The sequence below is a fragment of the Nesoenas mayeri genome (assembly GCF_963082525.1).
Source record: "Nesoenas mayeri genome assembly, chromosome: 3".
Classification (NCBI taxonomy): domain Eukaryota; kingdom Metazoa; phylum Chordata; class Aves; order Columbiformes; family Columbidae; genus Nesoenas; species Nesoenas mayeri.
This window is the reverse complement of record NC_137544.1, coordinates 52,022,070-52,049,130: the sequence shown is the minus strand read 5'-3', so window position 1 is coordinate 52,049,130 and position 27,061 is coordinate 52,022,070. Positions and strand designations below refer to the sequence as shown.

Genomic DNA, 27,061 nt, shown 5'->3' with positions numbered 1-27,061 from the left:
ACATACTGATAAATGTTGTATCATACATGATACAAGAGGGTTTTGCCAGAGTGGGAGATTACCAGTATTTGCAAATATGATGGAATATTAGAGCAGGAGTGTGACAGCATCACCTTTGGACAGATTACAGATCTTGTTGTGAGGATGGTTATTACAAACCTAGAGGTTCAAAATATCAGACTTGTTTAGAGAAAAGCTGTACTGAGACAAACAGACACTGTGTGACAGGTTGCTCTGCTCCCAGGATTGATTTCTGAAGCAGGAGGCTTGCTGCCTTCTGAGGGAGCCCTGTCAATCACACAGTACTTAATTTCCACCATGTGAAGACTGACAGTACAATACCGCCTGCAGATCAAACCCACAACTTTCAAAAGGTCAAAGAATTCCTCATGCTAGGCTAGGGATTATTATTGTTCTCCGTTCAAAAGAAACCAGCTCATTAGTGAGGGTGGGCAGACCTGTTACTTATTTGCATTACAGTAAACTCCACACGTGATGGGACCCCACTGTGATAGGGGCCAGCAAACCAACTGAGACTGAACACAGTACAACTGGAGGTCTTTAAGAGTCTGTAGCCAGAACAGGGATCTAAGTAGGGTTGACTTGTACTGCCAAAGTACTACGAATTTAATTTGAATTGTCTTGAAAGTTTTTTTAAAAAAACACCCCATGTTCATGTTCCTGAAGCCTTTCTAAGTGCCTGTCATCATTGAAATGAGTGTTGGAAAATACAGAAGAAAAGGAACACCATCGTCAATTGTCACCAAGACTTGCTCAGGCTTCCCAATTCTCCCTCATCGTTTTCCATCATCACAAGTGTGCTCGCTCTCTGGTTCCAACCGACACAGTGATATATGTGCTGCCATACCATCAGAAATTGCAGAAATAGCATAGGACTATCTCATCTCTTATAAAGTGCAATCACAGAAAAATGGATAATTACTTCAGAAGTCGATTCAGAAACCGTAGACATTAAATATTTGCCCCACTGAGTCACTTGAATGCATATTTACTTGAACAAAGCACCCAAATATTTTGATATTTGCTGATTAACAGATGAACACATACACTTCCAGTAGGATATTATTAGGCAAGAACCTAATTCTTCGTTACAGTGACAATGACACTGACTGCAAAACTTTCCTTTCCTTCCTTCCTTTTTCCTTTCCTTTCCTTTCCTTTCCTTTCCTTTCCTTTCCTTTCCTTTCCTTTCCTTTCCTTTCCTTTCCTTTCCTTTCCTTTCCTTTCCTTTCCTTCCCTTCCCTTCCCTTCCCTTCCCTTCCCTTCCTTTCCCTTTCCCTATTTCTATTATTTCTACTTCTATTTCTTTCTCTTTCTTTCAGTAAGCAGCAGAAGAATAGCAGGAACAAGATGGTGAGTAGGCTAATTACTCAAGAAACTAAATATGGAGTCAGTACCTTCAACCATACCATGCTTTCCTTTTGCCACCAGCTCACAGGAGAACTCACAAAAAACAAAATCCCACCCTTCAGACATGAATTATGACTACATTTATGTATTTGTTATGATGATTTGCACATATAGAAAGAGCAATATTTTAGATCTTGTTTTTTAATACATTTAGGGAGGTATTTTTAAAAGAGCATTTGAGATTAGATGTCATAATTCCTACTAAAATAAAGGTAAAACACATAGATAGATTCCTTCCAGGTACTGAAGCCCGATCTCTAGTTTTTATGTTGCCCAAATAATACCTTTAAAACATCAAATGGAAAACATCAATGCAATGGAATGGCATGGTTAACATTTCAGAGTGATTTTTCATTTTAATTGTAAAGAGAAATCTTAAAAATCAAAGACATAAGCTGCAGTCTCTATTCCAGCAGTGAAAATCTCACCTGGATCTGTTTTTGTTACAGAAGGACCTTGGTGGTACCGACAGAGCAGAAAGAAGCAGCAGGCTCAAGAACTGCGCTGGAATTGGTTTGCCTGAACAAGGATTATGGATACAGCTTGAGGACTCTTCTGGTGCCTTTGGTTTGCTGGTGCTTGCTTTCTCCAGCTTCAGTTTCCAACCACAGAGCACTGCACTGCTCAGACGTGGCCAAATAAGTTAGCTTTAAAAACTAATGTATGGTGATGACTTCTGGCTAATGGGTAAAGTCAGAATTTCCAGAAATGGAAATTAAATCTTCTACGGTTTTAACTGACATACACAGTTCTCTCTTTTGCTTTCTGAATCCTTTCTTTGCTACTGACAGAAATGAGAAAAATATTTGGCAAGTGGTATTTTATCTTTGATTTGCAGCACTGAGATGTTCTAAACATCAAAATATTAGGTTCAGCTGAGAAAGCGAGGTAGAGCAAAAAGCAACACCAAAATTAATTTATGCAGGCCCCGTGCAGCTCTGATGAACATTGGTTTAGCTTCACAGCAGGTGTCTTTGCCTTGCTCAGTGGAAAGCAGAGAGATGTAGAAGCTTTCAGCATGACTGAAATAAAACAAAGAATTTGCTCCTGGAAAAAAAGTCTTGTGCAGCAGCTGCACCTTTCTCTGTGGCACATACTTAGTCTTCGCTTCCACTCACTACACCTCCTGTTACTCAGGATGTAAGAAAGGTCTGGCTTTTGACCAGGCCCCTCTGCCCACATTATTATTATTGTTTATCATTAACATATCAGTTCTGCAGATATACAAGCATCACCAGTGCTGATGGACCCCATTTGAGGGATATGTGAGCGAAAAGCAATGCATGTTTAACACTGTTAATCTGGGGACTGTTCTTTCTTTACCACTCTCCATTTCTTTGGCATTGTCATCACAATTCATAGAAGATAATGAATTGCTCCTGAAGTGGGAGACTTTCTGGGGGGAAGGGCAGGAGAAAGATGATAATCATCCTCAGTGAGAGTTAGTACAATGCTATGAAGAAACCAAGGGAGAGACTGGTGGAGTCCCAGTTTTGAAATGGGGCTGAAATAAAGCCACCACATTCAAATGTCACAGAAGAATGACCCAGTAGAAAGCAACGGTGGAAGACAGCCTGGAGAAGGCATGGGCTGCCAGCAGGAGAGGACCTCTGGTCAGCAGTCACAGATAGCGTCTTCAGTGAATTCAGACAACAAGGAGAAGGGACATGGGAGTTAGGGAGATAAGTGGGAAGCCTGGACTTAACTTGGGAAGACTAAAATGAGAAGCAGAAGTAATCAAGAGCTTCATTCAAAACTCTACATCCTGAATAAAAATAAACATCACCTTTGCACAAAAACAAAGTGGAGGAAAAAAAAAAATATGTGGGTGTCGGTCTCTTTTCCCAAGTAACAAGTGATGGGATAATTTCATTCAAGAAACAATAATATCAAGGAACAGGCCTTAAATCGGTGGCTTATAGAAGAAAAATGTCTTCTAATTGCGCTGTATTAATGAATAACTATTGATAGGATAAGAAGAAATAGCCTCAAGTTGTGCCAGGGGAGGTTTAGATGGGATATTAGGAAAAATTTCTTCACTGAAAGGGTAGTGAAGGACTGGAACAGGCTACCCAGGGAAGTGGTTGTGCCACTGTCTCTGGAGGTGTAGACATGGCACTTAGGGACATGGTTTATTGGTGGACTTGGAAGTGTTAGGTTTATGGTTGAACTCCATGATCTTAAAAGTCTTTTACAACCTAAATGAGTCTTTGATTTAATTAAAACAACAACAACAAAAGGCTATCTGGGCTTTTGATAATCATTTTTGTCATCATTTCCTTGATGACAACTCAAACCAAATTATTCAGGTCTTTTGAGTTGTAAGCATTGTAGGCCAGAAGGACCAAATGTAGATGCCTAAACTGGAACCAGCTGGCAAGGCATTTTTAAAGCATTTTTCACCTAACATATCCCAGATGAATTATGTAGAACAACATAACCACTGTTTTGAAAATAAACAACTCTCCTCCTGAACGTAAAGGGAAGAGAGATTATGTCAGATTGTGTATTTTTGTTGTTATCTCAATAGAACTGTGACTAAGGCTTCCAGCCAGTAATATAAACAAATACTACACCAGAAAGTGTGCATGTTAGGTTAAAGGCAACATTTTCAGTGAGCCAACAGCACATACTGATGTTGGTGAACATGCACTTGAGTGCACAGAGTAATGTCAGCTTCAGACAGTGCCATCTTTTGATAGAGATCCCCTTTCAAAAAATAAAACCAAACCCTAACTCCTGTCAGCACTTGAGCTTTCAAAAATGTAAGCCCTCATATTGAGTCTAATTCAAATATAATATCCAATTTGCTTTTAAGTCTACATTAAGAATATTTTAAGATTCAGAAGTCTAACGTATTGTTAACACTGAGAATTACAAACCCCCTCTCTTTACCCTTTCTAGAAAGATAGGTATATATTTTAGATTTTTTCCTAATTTTGCAGCGAGACACACACTTGACAGTTGTATACACAGAGAAGCTCTCAGTGTTTAGAAAAAAACCCTACAGTTTTGTCTCTGCCAGCTCAAATTAAAAATCAACAAATAAGTCGCTTTGTAGAAGAGATGATTTTACATCATATAACAAGGATTTACCCATGGGGGGTTACAAAATTAAAAATAAATTAGAGAGAAAATTAAAAGATACTTTAGCTGTGCAGTGTCTACCAAAAATGCATATATACATGTGCAAAACCCTTTTCACATTCACCCATACAGCCACACAGGTACAATAAGAGAAACCCAACAGCTATTAAGACAGCAAATTCAGAATTATTTGTATACATGCTTGGGACACAGGTAGAATAACAGCACTGCTAGACCAGAAGAGAAGCCTATTGCTTCTCTTTCATCTGCTGCAGACTCCCCCTTTTAATTCAGATAACAACCTGTTCTTTAGATCAAGCTCAGAGGGGCTGCGCTCTCGTGCTTTGCAGCATAGAGCAGAGCAGAGGAGATCTCCATGTGGGCAGGAGGCAGCACAGAGGGAGAGCTGCCGGCCACACTGCTCCTCTGTGACCCTCACAGGAGAGTCAGAGTCAAGTGCTACATGGTAAAGAGGCAAAAGCCTCTCAGAGGATGAAGATTTGACCAGAATTTACTTATTATCCCTTTATTTGAAAATGAATCTCGGTTACAAAGCACAATTACAGAATAATTGTTTCTCTTCCAATTTTCACACATTCTATAAGTCTTGCAGATAAACAACTTCACCAGTAACAACACAGCTTCTCTGTAGATTTTGTAGTCATCTAGCCCCACAAGACCAGGAGGAGGAGGCAGTCAAATGGGGTAATACCATGTACGGGTAACACAGATTGTCTCCGTATTACTATGCCAAGAGGCTCCCAAGCCTGAAAAATAAAACCTTGCTTGTCTCCTGCTTGGTCAAGTTGCTGGTTCAGGGGACCTAAAGCCTGTGGTAGATGGGTTTGAGCTCTCCACCAAGCTCAAAAGAACTGTACCTCTTCTGTGTGACTTTAAATCCTTGACCCAGAGTGGTTTCTTATTTCCTTATACCTTTTTGTATTACTGATGACTACTTTATGGTAATACTGTTGCCTAAAGGCAAAACACCACCACTGCTTAATTATTTATGCAGTCGAGAAAATGCTCTCTTACAGGAATGTTTCTCCAGTCTGGCTTCACAAAACACTTGAATATACTCTGCTTGCCTTATGGGTAACTGCTTATAGGCTGCACTGCTTTTGTCCTATACCGTGTTTTCAGTAAGCCTTTTGGAACACTAGATAACCTCAGCTCCTTTTGCCTCCTCAGAACACCTGATCTTATCCAAGCTGATCTTATCCACAGCTCCCTTCTGCTTCCTCTCCCTTGGTGGGAAAACTGGGTAATCCACAGACACCCAGCCCATGTAACAGCCCAGAGTCATTGCCACAAGTGGCTCCCGTGCCCTCCAGCTGCTGGCCACATGATCCTGCCACTTGCCCTGTGCCAGCACTGGTGTTTGTGGGACAGTACAGTGAACCAGGGCAAAGAACTACCTAGAAACAAAGATTTTTGGGTTTTCAGATCAATTTTCAGACTGTCCCCTTGAGCAGTATATGGGAACGTAGCAGAAGATTTGGCAAAGAGGTTAGTAAAATGTAAATACACTCAAGTGACTTGCACCTGTCTGTAGAAAAAGCACATACATCGCACTAATTGTTTTACTGACCTTGTGTGCTTGATGAATAGAACCTCTGTGTTAGATAACATAGGCCTCTGAGAAACTCTAGGCACCTTATCACTATGTCTGAGATTCCTGCTTTGTTGCGAGATAGAGTGGGAGGCTGCACCTGCCTGAAGCCTTGAAATACAGGTGAGCTCAGCAGGCCCAGTGATGATCTTAACACAGCTGAACTCACCAGCCTGCGTCCCCACTTGTGTTACCTCTGCAAGGGAGCTTTAGGTGCGACTTTGGAGATCCCCCAGTAGAGAGGTAACTAAAATAAAACTTGCTCTTTGCAATGCATTCGTGGCCTCTGGCTCTTCCTGCGACACGCCTGTGTATGTGTACACAGGCAGTCTGTGACCAAATCAGTGTTAGTCCTGTGGGAGGTGAGAAGAAACTAACAGGGGACCTAGGCAGGGGACAACTCCCCTCTTCTCTGACACAGGCTGAATTGTACACGTGTCCTGCCCATCACTGGGCCACTGAACAAAGCCAGCAGCTGCAACCATCACCCCCCTTGCTGTGGACGTACAGCGTACAACCAGGTTGCCGTGCGTGTTGAAGCAACCTGCAACCAGTGGTGCTGCTGCTGAGGTGGGATATACTCATAGGATGTGAGCTGGAGTACACACCTCGACAGGAGTAAGCTACACTATGACAAGGAGTTTTCACCTTCTCAGAAAGTAAATCTTATTTACCAGTCACAATCAACAGGATTTTTCAGTTTTGAAGGGGTTCTATTTATTTTCCTTGTCTGCTTCAACCCCTTGGTGTTTGAACATCCACCTATAATGTTTCTACCACACTAACATTTATTTGGCTAGCACTTTGGTAAGAGGTACCTTATATAACCTTTGATCTCCAGATTATCATAGGAGTAACACAGACTGAGGCCAAGGTTTCTGTCCTTTCTGTCTGCTGCTTCTGTCATTTTGAGCCTCCTCTTTTCTATAATATGCTTAGCCTAGTAACATCACATAATACAGTAATTGGAAAGCTATGCTACAAGCTCATCTCAAGTATTTAGACTTGTTATTTCCTTTGAGAGATTTTGCAAAACAGTCTGGTTTGATCCTGGATGTAAATCATAATAGTTGAAGTCAGATCTAGGAATATGAACATGCATTTTCAAAGAACATGAAAGAATTAATTTCTGGTGCCTTGATTTTGATCCAGCCTAAAATCTGTGGTTACATCTGCTAATTTTCAGATGCCTTTTGATTTCCTGAGATTACTGGTCATACAATTTACTTTTAAGAGTAAATTACAACTAAAACTACAACAATAAAGTAGTTGGTGATTTTGCAGATGCCTCAGTTTCTTTCTATGTGCCTGCCCATACATACAGTTACATACAGTTTTTCCCTCAGTGGCTGACACGATGCTGTGTGTTACTACCACGGGTTCCTGCAAGAAACAGACCATGTTAAGAACTGTGTAAGACCTGAAGAAAGCTCTGAATGGTGTACTGTTTCAAAAAAATAGACCTCTAAACTTTCAGTCCTTTAAGATGTCAAGATAAAAAACACTGTGATGTTTCCAGAACATAATTTTTTTCATTTAAGTTGTTTTATCTCCCAGCCTACACTTAGGTAAGCACCTTTACTGAAATGGCAAACTGTGCCCCAGGAAAAGCACTTGCACCTCTGTACTGCAGAGGGATATGAGTACACCGAGAAGCTGGAGCTTTCCCTCAGGCCTGACATTTGATTATGTCCTTATGTCTTCGTGCGTGAAATTTTCAAAATTGATTTCTGATCTACAGCACCCTCAGATTTAAGTTACCTCTGAGCTAACACTGTGGTCTGCCAACATTCGGGGTGGCTCACCCTCACACAGAACTTCAAAACAAGCAGTTGAACTGGGTGATTGTTGTGGGTCCCTTCCAACTGAAATATTCTATTCTAGTCTAGCCTAAAACAATACTATTCTTTTACTTGGTATGCTCTGCAGTCAGGCTCTTTTGTCATTCTTTATCCTATTTTATCTAGTATGAAGCTACTTATAGCACTGAAAATAAAGGTTTTCAGAAGAAAAAAAATTATCTAATTTTCAAATTTACCAGAGTGTTAGTGAAATAAAAGAAATCTCTATATATCTCTGTATGTATATCATCTACAAATCTGTAATTTGCATGAATAATTTATCCTCCTGGATAATCTTGGGCATGTTAATAATATTCACAAGACTTACTTAAAGTCAAAGAATCTTGAAATAATGTTCATTGTTTAAGGTAGAGGAACTAGTTATGGTACACAAGCTATTTTTTTTTCCCTTTCATTAACTCACCACAAAAATTTGGTCCAGTCACCTACCCACTCTGTGACATTTTTTCCCTCCGCAGACAGACATGAATAATGAATTATCTACTTATTATTCATGATTCCTATAAAGTTTATTCTCCAAAGCATCAGATTTCCCTGGGATAGCTAAGAAAAAAAAAAAAAAAGACATAATGCAAATTGACATTACTATTAATGACCCATAGACCAAGCAGATCAAATTACAGTTGAATTTTTAGTCTTGTCTTTAGAAGACAATAAGAAGAGAATAAGGAACTAAAGGAGTGTGTATCTTTCTCTGTTCCCTGTCAATAACGTTTGAACATACTGATATACCAATCCAGTTTAAATCTAATCTGACACAGACAGAGTGCAAAGGTATTAGTTCCTACAGGTTTAATGGGAATAGGTAACTGAGCAGAAGAGCGAAAACCTAACATTGTTGCCACTAATTATAGGCTTGGAGGTAAACTCGCTACTATTAGACACCAGACTTCGGACACTGCATCTTCTGAGGCACCAGCTCATTCAACAGGAGTCATAAATGCCCAGGAGACTGGGCAATGCCAGTTCTGGGGCTCACCAAACTACTACCCAGTAGCAGGCGCTGGCATGAAATACAAGCAAGGACTGTATACAACATGTGGTAAGCATGAAAGAGAACCTGCTTTTACAGGCTATGAAACCTAAAGACATCTATTAAGAAAAAAAATCTGCCTGCTGATGACTACTAAGAGGATAGTACTAGTAAGAGAAAAAAGGCTATTGGTGCATAGCTGAACATGGGAGTGTTCTCTTTTGTGGTACGAGCGCTAAGGGCACATAGACACTCTAAGATTGTGACAAATCTTGTTAATCTAGTAATAACTAAACTTACATTTAAAAGGGCATTTTAAAGTGGAATAAGATGGGAAGCTGATGCTAAAGAAGCATTGCTGACAGGATTAAAACTGCACCTGGAGTCAACAGTGTTAACTGAAAATATATAAAACTGTAAAACTCGGCACTGTTTTACATCATTGCCCTGGGCCAAGGGGAGAGCTGAAGAGTTCGGAATATGTTAGGGCTGGAGGGCTCCAGATAAATATGGCTTTACAGATGCTCTCTGATCTCTAGAGGTATTTCAGTATTCTTCTGTGTTACAAGGCTGCAAACATATTCTCAGTTCTCCAGAAGAATCTATTTGCAGTAGCGGCCATGGGAAAAGCTAACAGTTATTCCTCTTCTGGGACTTCCTTTACACCACTGCTGGTGAACTGGAATAAGGTTTGCTAAACTTCCAAATTAAATATTAAATACTATATCTAGAGGAATATAGAAGCTTTGGGAATGTGTCACCATCATGGGTTATAGCAAAAAACTCACATCAAAACAACCACAGATTGTTCAAGAAACATCACTAATTATACATGAAGCAGAAAATTTAGGAGCTGCCACTTGGTTAAAGCAATTGTGGGCCCGGTCCAGGGCACCTCTTGTCACCAAGGTGACCAGCAGCAGAGGCTCAAGAGAAGCATGCAAGACACACCAACCCATTGTGGCTCCTTCGTTGTTTGCCACAGCATGAGCACCTTGTTTTATGCATGGCAAAAATTCCAAAAGGCATGAGTAAACCCCATTAAGAATAGAGGAAATGCAGGCATGAGCACATAGAAATATGTGGAACACAACAGCTTTAAATAACACCCAGAGCTGGTGCATTCAATAATTTGCCTATTTCATGATACTTTCAGGAGTCATACACATTAGAGAGCTGAATGTTGCATCTATAATGAACAAAAATACTCAAACCCAACCCCTGTTTATATCCTTTGCGGCATGACTAATGTATGCTACTAAAACCATAAACCATCACTAACCCATGCTAATTAATTGGCATAAGGCATCACACAGCTACTGCAGTAACGAGACATTTATATGCAATTCTGCTAAAGAAACTGGCTATTCATTCTCACATAATCCTGAGTGAGTTATCCAGAATGATCAACCAGGCCAGATAGTTTTTTAGACGACAAGTTGTTTGGAGCAAGTGATATTTGGTTGCATACCTGTTGTGTACTTAAAACAATGGGGTGTTAATGGGACCTTTGGAAATTCAGCAGTATTAGTATCGAATAAGCAGATAAACAAATACATCCACATATCTATCTACATAAGAGAGCAAGAAATCTGGGGACAACAGGAATGATGGAGAGCACTTTTTTCCTCCTGAGCTGGTGGAACTGGGCTAGAAAAACTTTGCAATAGAGACAGGTCGGTAGCATTTCTGACAAGAAAAATACAATTTTTCCATGATTCAAACTCTGTAACTTACAGGTTTAGGAAGCACCTCTAGCATGTGTATAGTCAGAGTAGTACATTATTGTGCATTTTTTGCCAGCTTTCACAAGCACAGTTGTCAGGACTAGAATGTAAGTGGAGTCAGGCAGAGAGCTGTGCAAGCTGATGCTATACAGTTCAAACATTGTTTTGCCCTAGGTAGAACATTAAATGTTAATTAAATGCACAGTATGCACCAGCTTAGCTTCAGTAAACTGGTCAAAGCAGCTTTGTAGACAGGACTGAACCCCACCTGGTCTTGTTTTTGAGCAAAATAACAACTAGCATACAAAGTGATAACCAAGATTTACAGACAAAGGAGATGTTCTGTCCCTGCCTAGTGTAGTCTTAAGCTAGTCTATGAAGTCTGAAAAATACCAAATCTTGTTACTGTAGCTGTGCAAGTAAAATAATGAGGAGATTGAAGGTGGGACCGATAAGCGGTTAGATGCAGTCCTCCAAAAGTCTGGCAAAAATTACCTGTAAAGAGATGTAAAACTGAGGGACATTCAGTGGTATGATAACCTGAATAATGTATCTAGTGCTACTGATGACTGGTAATTGAACACATGATTAAGGCATTGAAAAAGTAATTAACTGAAGAATAATGTGTATTACCTTTCCATGGCAGAAAGTGATAGCCAATAAAAGTATGATTGAGAAATCCAGGATCTCATTAAATATATACGATAAAGTGTTGTAGTTTAGATCCTCAGGTATCACATAGCAGGAGAGCTAATACCACTGTGCTGCTGCTTAATCAATAAAAGACCAGTATCACACATGCTACTTGCTATCCTACTGTAATAAAAGAAACTCCAGTAATTAATCCAGTATGAAACTGAACTGTGCACCTTGGAAAAGCCAAGTATGGTTACAGGAGAAGCTGGTACTAGAGGCAGAATCTGGCGCCAGCACATAAGCAGGTGTTGCCCAGAATGGTGGTTTGGTGCCCACTGGGGTCCAGTCCTAGGAGAGCTGGGCGTCCTGGGAGGGCAAGAAGAGATCGGTGGGATAGGCTGACACTGGAAGAAACAGCTAATATTCCCTTTTGGCTTCAGGGTAAATACAAGTAGATGGCAATGGCATACTGAGATCCCTCCTGAAATAATCAGCACTTGGTGCTTGTCACCTCTGAAACTCTCAGTCACTTTCCCTAAACTCTCCCGTAACGTGTGTTACTGCATCATATGGTGCTCAGCGGGGTACACTGGAAGTTAAACATCTGCCACTCCTCCCCACCAAGAATTCAAGAGAATGTGTATCTGAAAACCCTGCTGAGTGGTATGCAAACTTGACATGGCAGCTGTGAGGAGTGACTGCTCCTCCCTTGATCCCAGCTGATTGCCATGGAGCTCAAAAAATCTCCAGCAGTAAAAGAGCAGTGATACTTGCAATAAACAACCTTATTAGAGAAAAATGTTGCCTTTACATGAATACTGATTGATAAGCAAATTACTGAATATCTCACTGGCGTTTATTTTACCATGTTGCCCATGCTTTAACAGTAATTGACACAGTTGCCTTTCTGCAACATTGAGAAATAATACCTAAGTACAAGTATGCCAGATTCTTTTTTTTAGGAAAGGGAATAACTGATGTGTTAGGAAAATACTCTGGCTGGTAACTGCAACATGAAGTTCTATCATGTGAAATTGCAGGGTTAGAGTAAGAGGAACTTGCATCCCGTGCAATTAAAACCCAAGCAGAAATTCCATTAACTGATGAGGTATTCAGCTATTAATGCATGAATTACAACCACTTATCACAACTACAGGATACCCTCTTACACATCTAGTTGGTTAGTTACACCAACAAAAACTTTACCATCTTGCCATCTATCATTTTGTGAGAACATCTTCCTATGCTCACAAGCACGCATATCTGACTCAGATGTTACTGATATTCTTTGACAACTTCATCAGTACAGCTGTGAAACTGTGATCATTTTCCTGCCTTTCTCCTGTTCCACAGTTGAAGCCCAGGGGCAGTTCAGTCATGCAACAACTACTCAGCACATGAAAGACGGGAGTCAATGCACCTTCCTAGCACAGGCTGCTGATAAAAGAGACAGAGCACTGCACAGAGAGCATTTTTGATATTTTATATATGCAGCAACACAATGCTTCAAGGAGAGGAAACCATCCAAAAGTAGGGGTCAGCTTACCAATTTCATGTCTCAAAAAACTCATCAGCACAGGTGGAATGAAGGTATATTACACAAGACCAGACAGTCAGAAAGCCTAAGCAGGTTGTCTGACTCTTTCAGAGAAGACATGTTATCTCGGTTTCAGTGTAGAAGACTCAAACTTCATCATAAAGGTCATGATGGATAAGTGTGAAATCTTGTTTGCCAGCAACAGTAAAACAGCCCCACACTGTGAGACGAGTAGCATAGCAAGCTTCCAGGAAATGCAGTTAATATAATAACCCCCATAAAACACTCAGCGGCATCAACAAAACCTTTTTACTGGATGAAATTTTTTTACAGAAGACAATTTACAGGTGATGAACCTGCACATGAACTTGATGGGAAAAAGGAGGTAGTAACTGCTACTGATCCCTTAACAGTAGAAGAGAAAGCTGAAAGTTCTGTAACCCCATCAAATAAGAATGAAGGCACCACTGAACAGCTCATAACTGTTCCCATTCTTTGATACTTAAATAAACATCCATAACTTTTTAAAATTATGACCTCAATTTTCTGCAGCCTTGTGCCTAGTGAGTGCAGCCTGGGTAAGGATGAGTTACAGCAGCTTTGTCCCACATGGTAACAGCTCTATGAAGCGCACAACAACAAAAAGTCAGCACTCCCTGTGACGGAAAAGCAGCACTAGGATGTCTCCACTTACATTCTCTAGAGCAGAGCTATAAATCATGAAATATATTCGTGCTGTGAAGGCTCCACCCTTTCAGGCAACTTTAACACCAATGGTAAGACAAGCTCTGCAATGTGAGCACAGGTTTCAGGTGAAATTTATGCAAGACAGCCCAGGTGAATTAGATCCTTTGGGACATTCACACAGTTGTGGGTCTCTAGCTGCAAGCACCAGGCTGAGCTCTTCTACTGAGAAACTCCCTAGAGGCAATTAATATTTAATGGCATAAAATTCAGCATGCCAGACAGATAGCAAAGGAAGAGGGTAGCACTCAGACATAACTGCTGCTTGGATATATGCATTCACCTGTTGAAACCATATGTGCAGTACTTGCATAGGAAAGGATGCTTATCTGGTTTGCTAGTAGAGACATGAGGCTTATGCAAGAAGTGGAAACACCCTACAGAGATCTGTAAGGCACCATGATTTACACACTGATCACTGGATCTCTCTCAATCCCCAAGCAAGTATTGTAGCCAACTATAGCCACAAGTGCACTAGGAGTTCAAATATTGCTTTTATTTTGTTTTCCTGCTCTCCATTTCTCTCTCTTACTCTCAAGATTTTAATGGAAAACTACAGACAGCCTTTCCACAGTCCTATGGAAAAGATCAATTTATCATTATGCTCTTAAGCATCTTTCATGTGTATGCAACGTCTTCAGTAATTTCAGCCTAGCAATATTCAGGACTTGCATAACAGATGTTTGTTGCTACTAAATGAGCTAGAAGAAAACTCCAATAGGATGATTTAGGCCTGTTAAGGTGGTTAATAACAAATTGTCTTCATTTAGCCATATAGAGTTAGCTTTTTTTTTTCTAGAAAGGAATAGGTAGTAAGACATTTTTAGTTAAAAAAATGGAAAGCATCACTACTACAAAGACTACAGAGCTCTCCTGACAACCTCTCTTTATGTTTTTTGGTCTCTCCCTATGCCTTGCTCTATTTAATGTTGCTGAAGAGGAATGCATAATACTTGGGCATAAAAATACATAAATCCTCCTTTAGAGGATTAAGTTACTTTGGATAGAATGGGTCAGTATAGTTTATCTACATGAGGGCCATGGTATTATATGATTACATATATCACCTTTACATGTGTATCCAACACACCCATTACAGGTACAAGTTTGAGATTTCTTTTGGATTTTTAGTTAATTAATTTTTCTTGTTTTTATTATATAAATACTTTTAAATCATTTCATAGAATGTCAGAAGCAATGTGAACTGATGGACTCTTGCTCTGTGATATTATATATACCTTTACCTGCAAGTATGGTGTTAGGTAAAGAATTAAGACTAAATATTTAAAATGATCCTCTTTTGAAAGAGGGTTTGATACCAACAGGCCTTTAACAGCTCTTGCAATCAGACTATTTTGTGAGCTGGAAACACACATGCAGACGTTTCCAAGTGTTGGTTTGATTTGCATTCTGGAAAATTCCAGCATTCAAATGCAAAATATCCCCCAAAATAATTACGCTTCCTCCCTCATTTTTCTGTTCTCCTCCCATACTACTCTGCCCTTTTGTACTTTTTTCTCTACCTGCCCACTGCAGCTTTACCTTTGCTATTGTAACCTATTTTGCTAGATTCAAATACAAATGTATCCTATATTCACATGCCTGCCTTTGTGGTCATCCTGAAGCAATTCAGGCTAGGACCTTCCACTACGCTGCCATTTGACTGTGTTCGGCAAGTGGCACCAGCCTCGAGCCATTTTATCTTCTGCGTCAGGAGCTGGCACGTGGCTTCATGATCGCGCTCAGAAACCTGGCAGATTGACCTGCATCCAACAGAAAAGAGCAGGGCTGGCCATGTCCAGCTTCCACAAGAAAAGGAGAATCTTCCCTTGCTTCTGAAAGGGGAAAGCAGCCACTGAGCTTCTTGTTCAAGAGACTAAACGCGACGAATACCTCCTGGCCTGATACATGCCATGTATGCACATGGTTTCATGTAATTATTTATTTTCCTCCTAGTCCCCCCTAAAATCATTTCAGATTACATTGCTTTGTCTTCCAACAAAAGATAGTAGGAATTATGCTGAGCGCTATCTGGGATTATGCCCCACACAATGTGATTGCTTCTTTGATCCTCTACTCTCTCCTTCCTGTATCCCTCTCTCCTCCCCTCACTGCCACACAGCTGATCCTCTCTTCTCTGACACTTGACAACAAACCAAGGCCTTTCCCAAAAATCATTTAAAAATCAAAGTTTTCCAGTCAGGAGGGGTCAAATGACTCAATTACTCACAATATCCTTAGCACCCAGAGCACCACGAAGACTCTGGCTAACTCTGTCACCTCTATCTTCCTCACCAATGCTGCTGCTCTTGAAAGCCAGAGATACCCAGCAACAAACTCAACATAAAAATTAGGATTTTGGTATGTCACTTTAAAGACCTGTTTTACAGATATGTGATTACACTCAGCCCACTGCAAAACATGGGTAGGTGCTTAAAGAACAAGATACAGGACTGGCCAATATCCCTTCCACCACAAGCCTGCTTTCTCTGTAGAAGAGAAAACGTAAGCTCACAAAGAAACTGTAAGACTTAGGAGCTGCAGCTGGGAATGAAGCTGGGAGTATCAAGAGCGGAGAAAGCTCTGCGTACCCAAACACTAATTCAGCCTGCCTTCGGTATTTTATTCTTTACATTTCTACGTCAGTAAAATATAGAGGATTTTCCTTTTCCCATAATCACTGTTTCATGCTGTAGCATGGAAACCTGGAGTTTCATACACAAACTTTATTTAGATGGGAGTGAAAGGACATCCTGTGATCTGAAATGTGACTGGAGTGTTAATTACACAGAGAAACCTGAAGAACTACATTTTAAATGTCGCAGCAGATTAATACCACTATATTATGATAGTTCCAGCTGAACCACACTATATCTTCAATATTTTAGGTGAGTGCAAGTTTTCCTATCTAAATCTTCCTGTTTGTCAATCCTGCTTTTCTTGAGGCCTATTTGGGCATGAGGAAAATGAGCAAGGGGGAGCCCCAATTCTCAGGCTTACAGTCTAAAAAGTAAAAATTGCTCATTATGGGTCTGAGAAACCCTGATTCCTCCTCCTTAGACAAGCAAGGCAGCTCACAAATGCTCTCACTGGCATTCCCTGAGCTCTCATTTCTCATCCACCTCCATGTCTAACACTCCAACATAAGGCAAAGATTGAGAAAAGGAACAAGTGCCTTCCCAAATATTGCTATGCCTGCTTCATAGCTCTACCTTTAATGTACCACCTTGCTCATCAGCCTCAGTACCAAAGTGCAATTTGAATGAACTCTTGTCATTTATATATAAGCTGCCACTATAGCTTAGCTGCTCTTTAGAGGGGCACAGTCATCTCTAACCACAAGAGTCATATTTAAGGAAAGAAAAGATTGTCATGAGTGAGTTAGCTTCCCTTAATAATACCTTTCAAAAACCGCAGTGATATTGCTCTAAAAAACCTTTTGTACTTCTAATTCTCATTGCTAAGAGCATTAGCTAAAGTTTGAGCAGTTCATCACCTCTGTTATATTCATTTACATGCTATTGGGCTTGACACTGGATAATAAGAGCTTATCCAGCAATACTTCACTTTTTGATCTGGTAAATTTACTATAGGCCTTATTCTTTAAATATATTATCTCTCTCTTCCCCCCACACCCCAATTGCCTTTTTTCTTGTAGCTCACAGGAGCACTGATTTTTGAATGTAAAGTAGTTACGGAAACATTGATCTTCCTGCTCCAGTTGCCTTGACCAAAAACTCCCTCTCCAACAATGAAAGGACCTTCTGTCTCCTTCAGAGGTGGTGTGAAAGCTATTGTACATAGGCACCATTTACTGGGCCATAGACATCAATCATATTTCTAGTGTTTGGTCTATTATCACCTAACAAAGACAGACAACTGGCAGCTGGACCGGAAAAGATCCCAGGTCATGTTTTCCCAGTGGAATTCACACTCATGTATGGTCAAATTAAGCAGCATGAATTCGCTGCGACACATGGGTCCCCTCTGAAAAATGTTCATCTGGGCCCTTAGAAACGTTTGTGATCTGCTTGTTGCTTACCAGCTGCCTCCATTAGGGGCATCCCCAGTATTTGTGGGTACTAAAGGCAGTTGTTCAGGCTCTGTAAATAAATTCAGTAGAAAAGGCCAACGTTGTTTTAGGCATATGGCTGACATTCACCTCTCCTCTCAAGATAAATAACCTAGTAGCTCCATGAAAGACAGTTAACAGCTTGCCTTTGTGTTTTACAGAAAACAAACTTATTTTAACATTACTGTAATTATTGTAAAACCCTTCTATAAAACGAAAACCAGTATATTTAATGAAGAGTGACTGAAAGACAACAAGCCATTTATCTAGCTAAGTCTGCAAAATAAAGTGCTAGCTTCTACTGAATAAATACATGCAGAAACACTGAACCTGGACAGGGGTATTAATTATATTTACTGCTATTAGGCTGCAGCACCATTTGTGCGACCAGCAAGTGACTTCTGGTCTTCTGCAGGGCACAATACTAATTTATCTGATTTTTAAGGCCACAGCAATGTCATTAATGTCTGCTCCCCATCTTTCAGGAATGTGAGCTCTTGCAAATAGCTGCCCTGGGAAGGAGAGGAGCAGAGCTGCCAGGTGTGTGTGCTGGGCAGGAAAGCAGGCAGTGGCGTGAGAGTGGGGGTCAACAGTGTGCTTGGCCGCGACAACAAGCCTGTGATCAGGCTAACAAGAAGCCACATATTTTCAAGTATCGGCACTATTTTAACCCTAAATGGCTGAAAGATAAAGTTTAATTAGGTACATTTACAAGCAACTATGACAGTTATCATCTCTATACTATAACATTTTCCACTTAATGCATATTTCGCAATGCAGCTAAAGATTTCTTAATCGAATAGCTTCCCAATGCCCTTAACACCATTAAGATGAATACCAAGATTAATGGCAGCTATGCCTCTGTAAAAACATGCTTAAAACTCATCCAGGCAGCAGTGATCTTTTCTTCAGAGGTTTCCATATGCTGAAGCATCCAACACAGGGGGATGTGCCCACAATAGTAAAGGCGCACGCTCTTTTTCAGTATGCCATGTGCAGAACTGTGTGCATATGGATTAACAGTAAATTGTGATATTTTATCATTTATTTGTTACTGCATTCTCAAAAATCTCGCTCCTATATTCCTGAGATGCAAGCCACACCATGCTTGGATAGTAGCTTACAAAGTAATTTTGCTGATGCCTGGCAGACTACCTCAGCGCAAAGGCAGAAATCAACAGATTATCTTTTCCTGTCGCCCTGATATGGCTGCATATGTGTCCTGGTTTAAAATGCATAGCCCACAGTAAGGTGTATGTTGTTGTATAAGGATAAACATGGAGGGAGTGATCACACCCCTAATACAAGGCTGAGGGCCCCTCACCTTTGTGTTCTTAACCTGACACTGGTATCACAGGGTGGGAAGCAGGCTTTTGAGGCACCTTAGTCCTCTTTCCCCACAGGTATGTTTGAAGAAAAGGAGAAAGTGATCTCACATTTATTGCATGCTAGAGTATAAAACTGGATGGGGGAAAAATGATCTAATCTCTATGCTTGCTGTTTCTTTTACAACCAAGAACTAAAAATACATTTAGATTACTTCACATTTGGAACTGTCATGCTAAAAAGAAAGGCAAGCAAATTGCATCTGCTAGGTCAGATCCCATCCCCCACCCCAGAAAATCACCAACCCAAATGTCACTTGTCTGTGTTGGTTCTCACAGAAGGCAAACCGTATGTTACGTTCCCAGTGTCCGTGCATTTCTGCAGCTTCTAAATAGTTGGCTCCCCCAAACTGCTGTTTGCCAGATTTTGGTTCCCTTCCAGTGCCAAAAGGCAGAGGGTAGGAGATGTCCTGCTGCTACTCTCCTTTCATTTAGAAAATGGAGAGGTTGTCTGGCTGCCAATCTGTCAGTGCAAATAAGTCCCCTCTGCAGACCTTATCAGATGAATCCCAATGTGAAAACTTTTTACATATGAATTGCTTTGCAAGGAATGCCTGACTCTTTTCAGAACAAATAAGAAAAAGAACAAAATAAAGGAAATGAAAAAGTATAGAACCTGCACTGAAAGGTCACTTCAAAGGAACAAAAGTACATAGGGCTTCTTTCTCCTGTTCTCCTCCTTTCTTCACAGTTGGCTCCCCAGCATCTACATGCTGCTCCCTTAACTGCGGCAGGCTTGGTCACCACAAGCCTCATCAGTGTTCGATTAATTACTCCTGTTAATCAAAGCTGAAAGGCTGAAAGAACTAGAGTGCCCAGCAGATCAGTAACGGAATATCGTACTCTCATCAGTGCCAAAGCCCACGGACAGCGTAGGTGGGCAAGGACAAGCACAGCTCATGGCTACCAGATTTCCAGCAGCCTTGGCAGAACGGTTAGCTGAAGGGAGTGTCAGTCTGTAGCAGAACTAACACCCTGGAAAAATACCAGCACTGTAAATGGTAGCCAGGACTTTTGATTGCATTAAATCTATATTGTTAGTTATATTATTAAACATTAAGATATAAAAAAAGAGGGTTCTTCTGGCTCTGCCAGAGGCAGACATTGTAACTGTACGCATACCACTCAATTTCAGTTCCCCTCAAATTTCCACATATAAAACTGAGACAATCTTTCCAACCATCCACTTTTTGCAAGCTTGTCTTTCTAGGAAGGCTCCCTGGCTGCCTCTCACGTTACACATGTATAGTTTCCCGGAGGCTGGCACCTCTAGAGGCCACTGTATTGTTACAGATGAAGAGACACAGCACGGAAAGGTCACACAGCTTGCACTGATGCTCTAGGGTCTCACCAGCTCTTGCTGGTTGCAAAGGGGGAACAGCTTGGGCCAGAAGAGCGAAAGTATCGATAGACTGGAGTGCTTTAGATAAATTTTCTGTCTTAAAATTAGCTGACTCTGAAGAGCACTGTCCTCAGCTGCTTGAGGATTCATAGAGTGTGAGGGAATGCAATGCAAAGACGAGTGACAGTGACACAGTTTTGTCAGAAACAAACTGTCTAGGACCAAGCTTACTTCTGTCAGAGGGAAAGAAGTGTGACGGGCAAGGGAGAGGCACCAGGTGTTACACATACAGATCTCAGCAAGGCTCCTGGCGGTGTCTCTGTGCCACCTCTGGCCTCTTCCAGCAGCACCTGCTTTTGGCACTGATGCAGGGAGGGGGCCAGGGAAGCTGGGGAGAGGCGACGGGTGCAACAGCCTATGCTATATTTGCACCCAGCTTCACTCACCGCCTTCTTCATTTATGTTTGATGAATAGAGGCCTTCAAATAGATGCTCTATGTACCCAATGCAGCAAAACCACTCACAGTAGTTGAATCAGAGCACCTTGGAGCAAGATCAGGCCATTGAATAATGAAACTCAACAGTTACAAGTATAGACCCCACAGCTGTGACTGTGTTATCCTGCCTTTGTCAGAATACAGTTATTCTGATTAAGAGTTAAATGAACCAAATGGCTGAGAACCAACAAGTAATTCAATACCTTGACAAGGATTGGTGCACCTACCCTGACCGCCTGCATGAAGAGAATAGTTAATGCTGCTGAGCTCCATCAGATGGTTTGTCTCCTTTTAAAAGTCAACTTGAAATGAAAGTGGGTCAGAATTAGTGAAAGCACACGTAAACGTTTCCTCCATGTGAACAGAAAGGGGTTTGAAAAGGGCTAAGAAAGGAACGAAAAGGTAACAAATTAAAGTTAAAAACGAGGAGAATGAGAAAAAGAGAAACCTGAGAAATAGTTAACAGGACTAATTAACAGGAAAGAGTGCAGGCCTCAAACTCAGGTTGGAGCTAAACTTGTGCTTGAGTGATACACTGAACTGGGAACAGGTATATACTAAAGAACATAGATGACAAGTGGGATTAAAACATACAGAAATGGCAGCTCAGCACATGCATCCTCTTTCTACCAACAGTACTTTAGGCACTCTAGAATACTACTGAAGCCTAAACTCCTGACTAAAGTCAAGCATATGCTTAAATGGCTTCCTGAAATAGATGAACTGATGAAATGGGATCCCAGAAAATAGCAGCGGAAGGACAGGGAAACTTTAATTCTAAGCAGTCACAGAGAAATAATGGTCTTTATGATTTTAACAGATTCCTGTACCATGTTCATTTTTGTCTTCCTAGGTACAATTTTGTGATAGTAGAACAATAAAAAGCAGGATCACACACAGACTCTGGGACTGCTCCCTTTCACTCAGAGAAAAGCCCTCATATGTCAGTCTTTCAGGTGCCAGTAATTCATATGACTCTTCCTGGATGGATAGTAAGCCAGGTGAAGTGACACTGGCTCAGCCAAAGACCACCAGGTGAGGTAGTTCCCAGCACTGATTGCAGCACAGTGACCTGTCCTGAGCTGTTTGACAGCTCAGCAGCACCACAGCATCGGTGCCCAGACTTAGAGGCCATTTAGCTTGGAGGGAAGATGTGGATTTTCTTGTGCATCTCTAAAGAGTTTACTTTACAACAAATATAAATAATAACAGATTCAAATAATAACAGAAGGTTGCTAATACTGGATATGAGGCTGTTGAATTTCACAGCTGGTTGAAGTCTCTCACCTATACTGAAGTCAAACATTAAGCCAGATTTTGGCACTATTCAAACTTTGAAACACAAAATAAAATGTACTGTGTATGGAGCAACCAGGCTGACAAGTTACTGTGTAGGGAGAAAAGTCTCTTACTGCTATACAAAAAATCAACTTCCCTTTACACCCAACAGCAGATAAAAGTGTTCCATGTAATTTGTTTTGTTTCTCCGAACATATTGGCATTTTGTATTTTTCTACTTCATCTTCATTCTCATTTTAAGTCTGGCTTATTTCTTCCTGATGGTTTATGCTAATTTATGCCACTTGGCTAGTAGTTTAATAAATTCTTTCAGAGGTTAGTGACTGACACAGATGATGACGCAGCAGGGAAATGAGCTTTCTGCAGAAGTCGTGCGCTCACACTGACTTACCCCACGGTGGGGAAACTGCCCAAGCAGAAGCGAGCTGGGATAGTGATGGAGAGGAGTAACACTACAGTAATGCCTGTTGATGGTGCTAATTACAGTTCTCTGGGAAAGGAACCTATGCTTTCCAGGATTTTGTGATCTCATGGTGCGTTCTTTGCCATAAATTATTAAGAAGCTGTAGAGAAAGAAAATATGAGAAAAGGGGTATTGTTGATGGGTTATTGTTACTTTCTTTACAATGGGCAGTCCTGTCCATTAAAATAGAGACTTGATGATGAACAGAAATAATAAGCTGATGTCTGTAATACAATAACTGCCAGCTTGGCATCCATAGGGACTTCATAAGTCCATTATAAGAGATCTAAATAATAAAAGAAAGATTAGTTTTCATTACATCTCTCCTAACATGATAATTGCAATGGCTAATTATTTTCTAACGTGTCTGCCATAGGCATCACACAGAATTTATGTTACTTCTTTCAGCCAAAACTCTCACAAACACATATGGTAAGCTTTGTACATGTTATCACATCTTATATGCAGGCCAGGATGGGTAAGAACAAAGCTTTCAGAAATAGCTATTGATGTGGGGTGCTAAAGCACTCAAAAATAAGAACATGAATGCTTGCAAGTCAATGAAAGAAAATTTCGACCATCAATACAAATAGTTGAAAAAAAAAGCCTGAGTGCAGGATCTGAACTTCAGCCTTAACTGGAAAGTCTCAGGGATTAAAAGACTCCACAGCAGACAGAGTCACACTGTTCCTAATCCTGTCGCTCAGGAGCTGAGGCAAGACTCTCACCACTTCTGGACATGACAGCAGCAAAGCAAAGGAGAAGACATCTATTTTACTTTTGAGAGGCATTACCTAGGGAGCTAGAGAGGAAGAGAGCAGGGAGCGCCAGCTGAAACATCGCACATCAGGACAACAGGACATCAGCAGCCAGCCTGATTCAGCTCTGGTTTTGTGACTGGACCTTCCCACAGTTGCTCCATCTGTACTTGTTCAACTGCTGGCTTGGCTAATCCCAGCTTTGCTGCTGGGATTTGCTGCCTGTCAGCGAGGCTCCAGAGCGCTGTGCTGGGAAAGCATCAGCTTAGAGGGATTTTATTGAAGTCAGTGGGATTACAATGGAGGTGCCAGTGAAGAGGAACTCAGCATCAGTTTTATTTCTACCATTTACTCTATTTATGCTTTTCAGTTTGTCTTGGTCCTAACTGTAGCTGTACCTAATTATTAATACATGCATTTACAAGTGCTCTTCCAGATTTCAGCCAGCCCTTTAGTATCTTACAGGTTATTCCAACCTAACAAAATCCTCCTTTCTCTATAGAAAATGATGACTTTCTATCTGCTCACCTGACAACAGTGACACCAGGAGCCACTGTAATTGAATGCCAGGAGTAATCCTAACACAGAGATCAGCTTTTTTGCTGCTGCCTGACAAGACAAACAATAGAATGAAAGACCAGTGTAGCAACTAAGGACTAATGTAATTTCTCCATAGGTTCTGTTGTTCTGCTCAGTGCTATGTTTCCTTAACCTGTTTTAAATTTTTCAACAGACTGACTTCTTTTCATGGTGTCTGCCAGCTCACTGCTACCCAGACCAAATTTCCCCTAGCAGAGCATCTCCGTATTCTGTGTGAGCATCTAATCAGTTCCCCAGCACATAATGACAGTGTATCATCAGCTCTGGAACCCAAGATCTGATAAGTATCTGAAGTTTGAGAACCTTAAAGAAACTTTATAAATATCCTACATTAAACATAAGCAGTGAGATCCAGAAAATACTGTGCAGTTTTTCCCTCTGCCATCTCCTTGTTGTTCCCAACCTGGAACACTATGAAAAGCGATAGCCAAGTCAGTCTCCTGTGGGACTCCAGTCTTTAATTGGGAGTGGGACTGATTTCCTTCATAGCTGTTCATCGAGAAGAGAAAGCCTCAATTCAACACTTGCTTTTCCCTGAGCAAGCCACAAAGAGAAGGGAGCCAGGGTAAACAACAATAGCTTCAATCAGCCACACACGCACGAAACAAAGGGAATTTTTTTGCTGCACAGCCAGAAGAGGAGGGGTCTGATTGGCATTCAGACTTTGCAGCATCTCACTATGGGAGAGAGGTCTTCTGCAGTCATTACTCTCCCGTGGTGCTTGTTATTGACAGCACTTTCGACTGACTCTGGCAGAGAATAAAAGTATCCTTCTCAGTAATATCATTCACTTCCCCTGCTTGCTGCTCTCCCTCTCTGTGCCTCATCCAGAGCACATGTGCAGCTGACACAGAGTGAACATGGTGACCTCCTCTGAATATGCATAAATGCTAAGGATTGCCTTTTTTTTTCCTCTGCTGCCATGGCTGACTGAAGCAATAGCTTGGCCAGCATTTTGCTTATGAAAGAATGCACTAGTTTGCAACTGTTAGCCCACAGATGGTCAACTTCTCAGTCTGGCGTCCAGACCTCGCATTTAGTCTCACAAGTAATTTAGAAAGCATATAGTTAAAAGTGATGAGACACTGATAAATAACGTGCACCTACTTCTGTTTTCTTACAACTGTTTGGGAGATATGTCAACGTGCTGAGCATGGAGTAGAGGCCATTGAAGGGAAGAGAAGATTAATGTTACCAAATGTTGTTTTAGAATTAAGCTCTCTAACGCTTGGGAGTCAGAGTTTGCATGACTAAAGTGTATTAGATGTAAACACAGACTAAAGAATAGGCTTTATTCCCACTGGAGCTATGTAGATCCAACACTCCTGAACTTCTGTAGGTTATACACATGAAAAAGGGGGATTCACCGTCTCCATTCATTTAAAATCACAATGGGGGCTCCTTGCAATGATAAGAATAAATATAATTAACTTTTGTTCATAACTGTTGAGCACAATGCTCTTTAGCTGCTTTCTGCTTTATAGCACTCATGATCTTATTTACAGCATTTTCTTTATACATGAAAAGTTAAAAGCTCACTTTTTAGTTTTAACAGAAATTGACTGGCACATTATTTAGATTTTAGGACCAGACTTTTCAAAATAAACATGAAAATGATTAAAATACCGAAAGAATCAGTACTGCAGCTATATGGAGATAGTCTGCTGAGGCTTATTTGGACTTCTGATAGTGATTGCTTGGAGGAAGACAAATAAAATGGACAGTGCCATTGTCTGATGAGGGCATTTACACAGGATTTGCTTCAAGGACCTTCTAACACAGAAATAAGATTTCAATTAATCACAGACAAAATGTTAAGAAATCAATGTCAGTGAAGTATTTTGGGAACATCCCTGGACATTCACGATTCGTGCTCTGCCTTCCTTGCAAAGTTCAAATCATTCTTAATTAATCTTTATCTTGCCCTCCTTCCACTTTTATCAGAGAAATTCCTACATTTCTCATATTCATTTCGTTTGTCCTTGTATTCCTACTAGTATGTTCTCACTATCTGTTGGCCACTGACTCTTTGCTGTTCCAGCTGGAATGATGGTTCCAGATGACTGTAATCACCAGTGCCAGCCACAAACAGAGCTGCAACAACTTCACTCTTCTTGTGCCTGTGATGCTCATTGCTTCCAACAGGTCCCCTGTAAACAGCACTAAACACTCAATTCTCAGCCAATAGAAACCATTGTAGCTGGATTAGGGTAAGTGTCGATCTATATTAGTCAATTCGTACCTGTCCTGAAGACCTAAATGCAAATCCTCCTGTGAGCAGCCAGAATGACAACAAAATTTTCCTCTGCAAAAGCTTGAAAAAACTGTAAGTTTCTATTATAGCTTGCTTGTCATTGCCATTGAATCAAAACCTTGGAGCTTTTGTAATGAGAAGGTAGTTTAACAGACGCAAACATAAGAATATCACAGCACACAGCAGGGATGAGGAATCAGAAATCGTCTCTGGTCTGTACTTGTGTTAAAGAAATGAAAATAGTTGGCTGCCCAGTAAGAGAAAGTGAATGAAGCAGGCAGATGGAGGAAAAGAGCAAAAAAGGAGCATTTTTAAAGGTTTGTGTCAGGAAGTGGAGGAAAGGAATTGATCAGCACTGAGATTTTTAGCGAGCTTCTAGCAAACCTGCTAATACCTCCCAATCAGTTATATAAGGGAAAAAAAACCTAACTAAACAAAAACCAGCTTTGCTTGTTCTACCAATTGTTCAGTGAAAGACAAGTCTTTGGCACAGCTTTGTGCTGCAGAAAGAAGTGAGGATCTGGTCCTTCAGCTGTGACCCCAAGAGACACTCTCAGAGTCAGCATGGAAAGGTCCAGACTAGATGCCTGAGCAAGAAAAAAAATTCTAAAAAAATAAATTAAAAGTAACACAGATAGGAGTGTTTGTTACCAATGCTGAAAGGAGCCTAAAACTTTAAGAGTGTTCAGTATGTGTTCTGATGCTGCCTTAGAAACCTGGGTGGTACAGCAGTCATGTAGCATTTCTTCTGCTTTGTGGCAAACACAGAAAAAAAGTGTGTT

The 27,061-nt window shown here is 40.8% G+C and overlaps 1 protein-coding gene across 1 annotated transcript in view; it reads right to left on the bottom strand.

Annotated features, from left to right (window-relative positions):
- SLC35F1 (solute carrier family 35 member F1) overlaps positions 1–27,061 on the bottom strand; it is a gene marked incomplete at both ends in the record, with an annotated part of 235,947 nt that overhangs the window by 47,971 nt on the left and 160,915 nt on the right. The window lies entirely within an intron of this gene.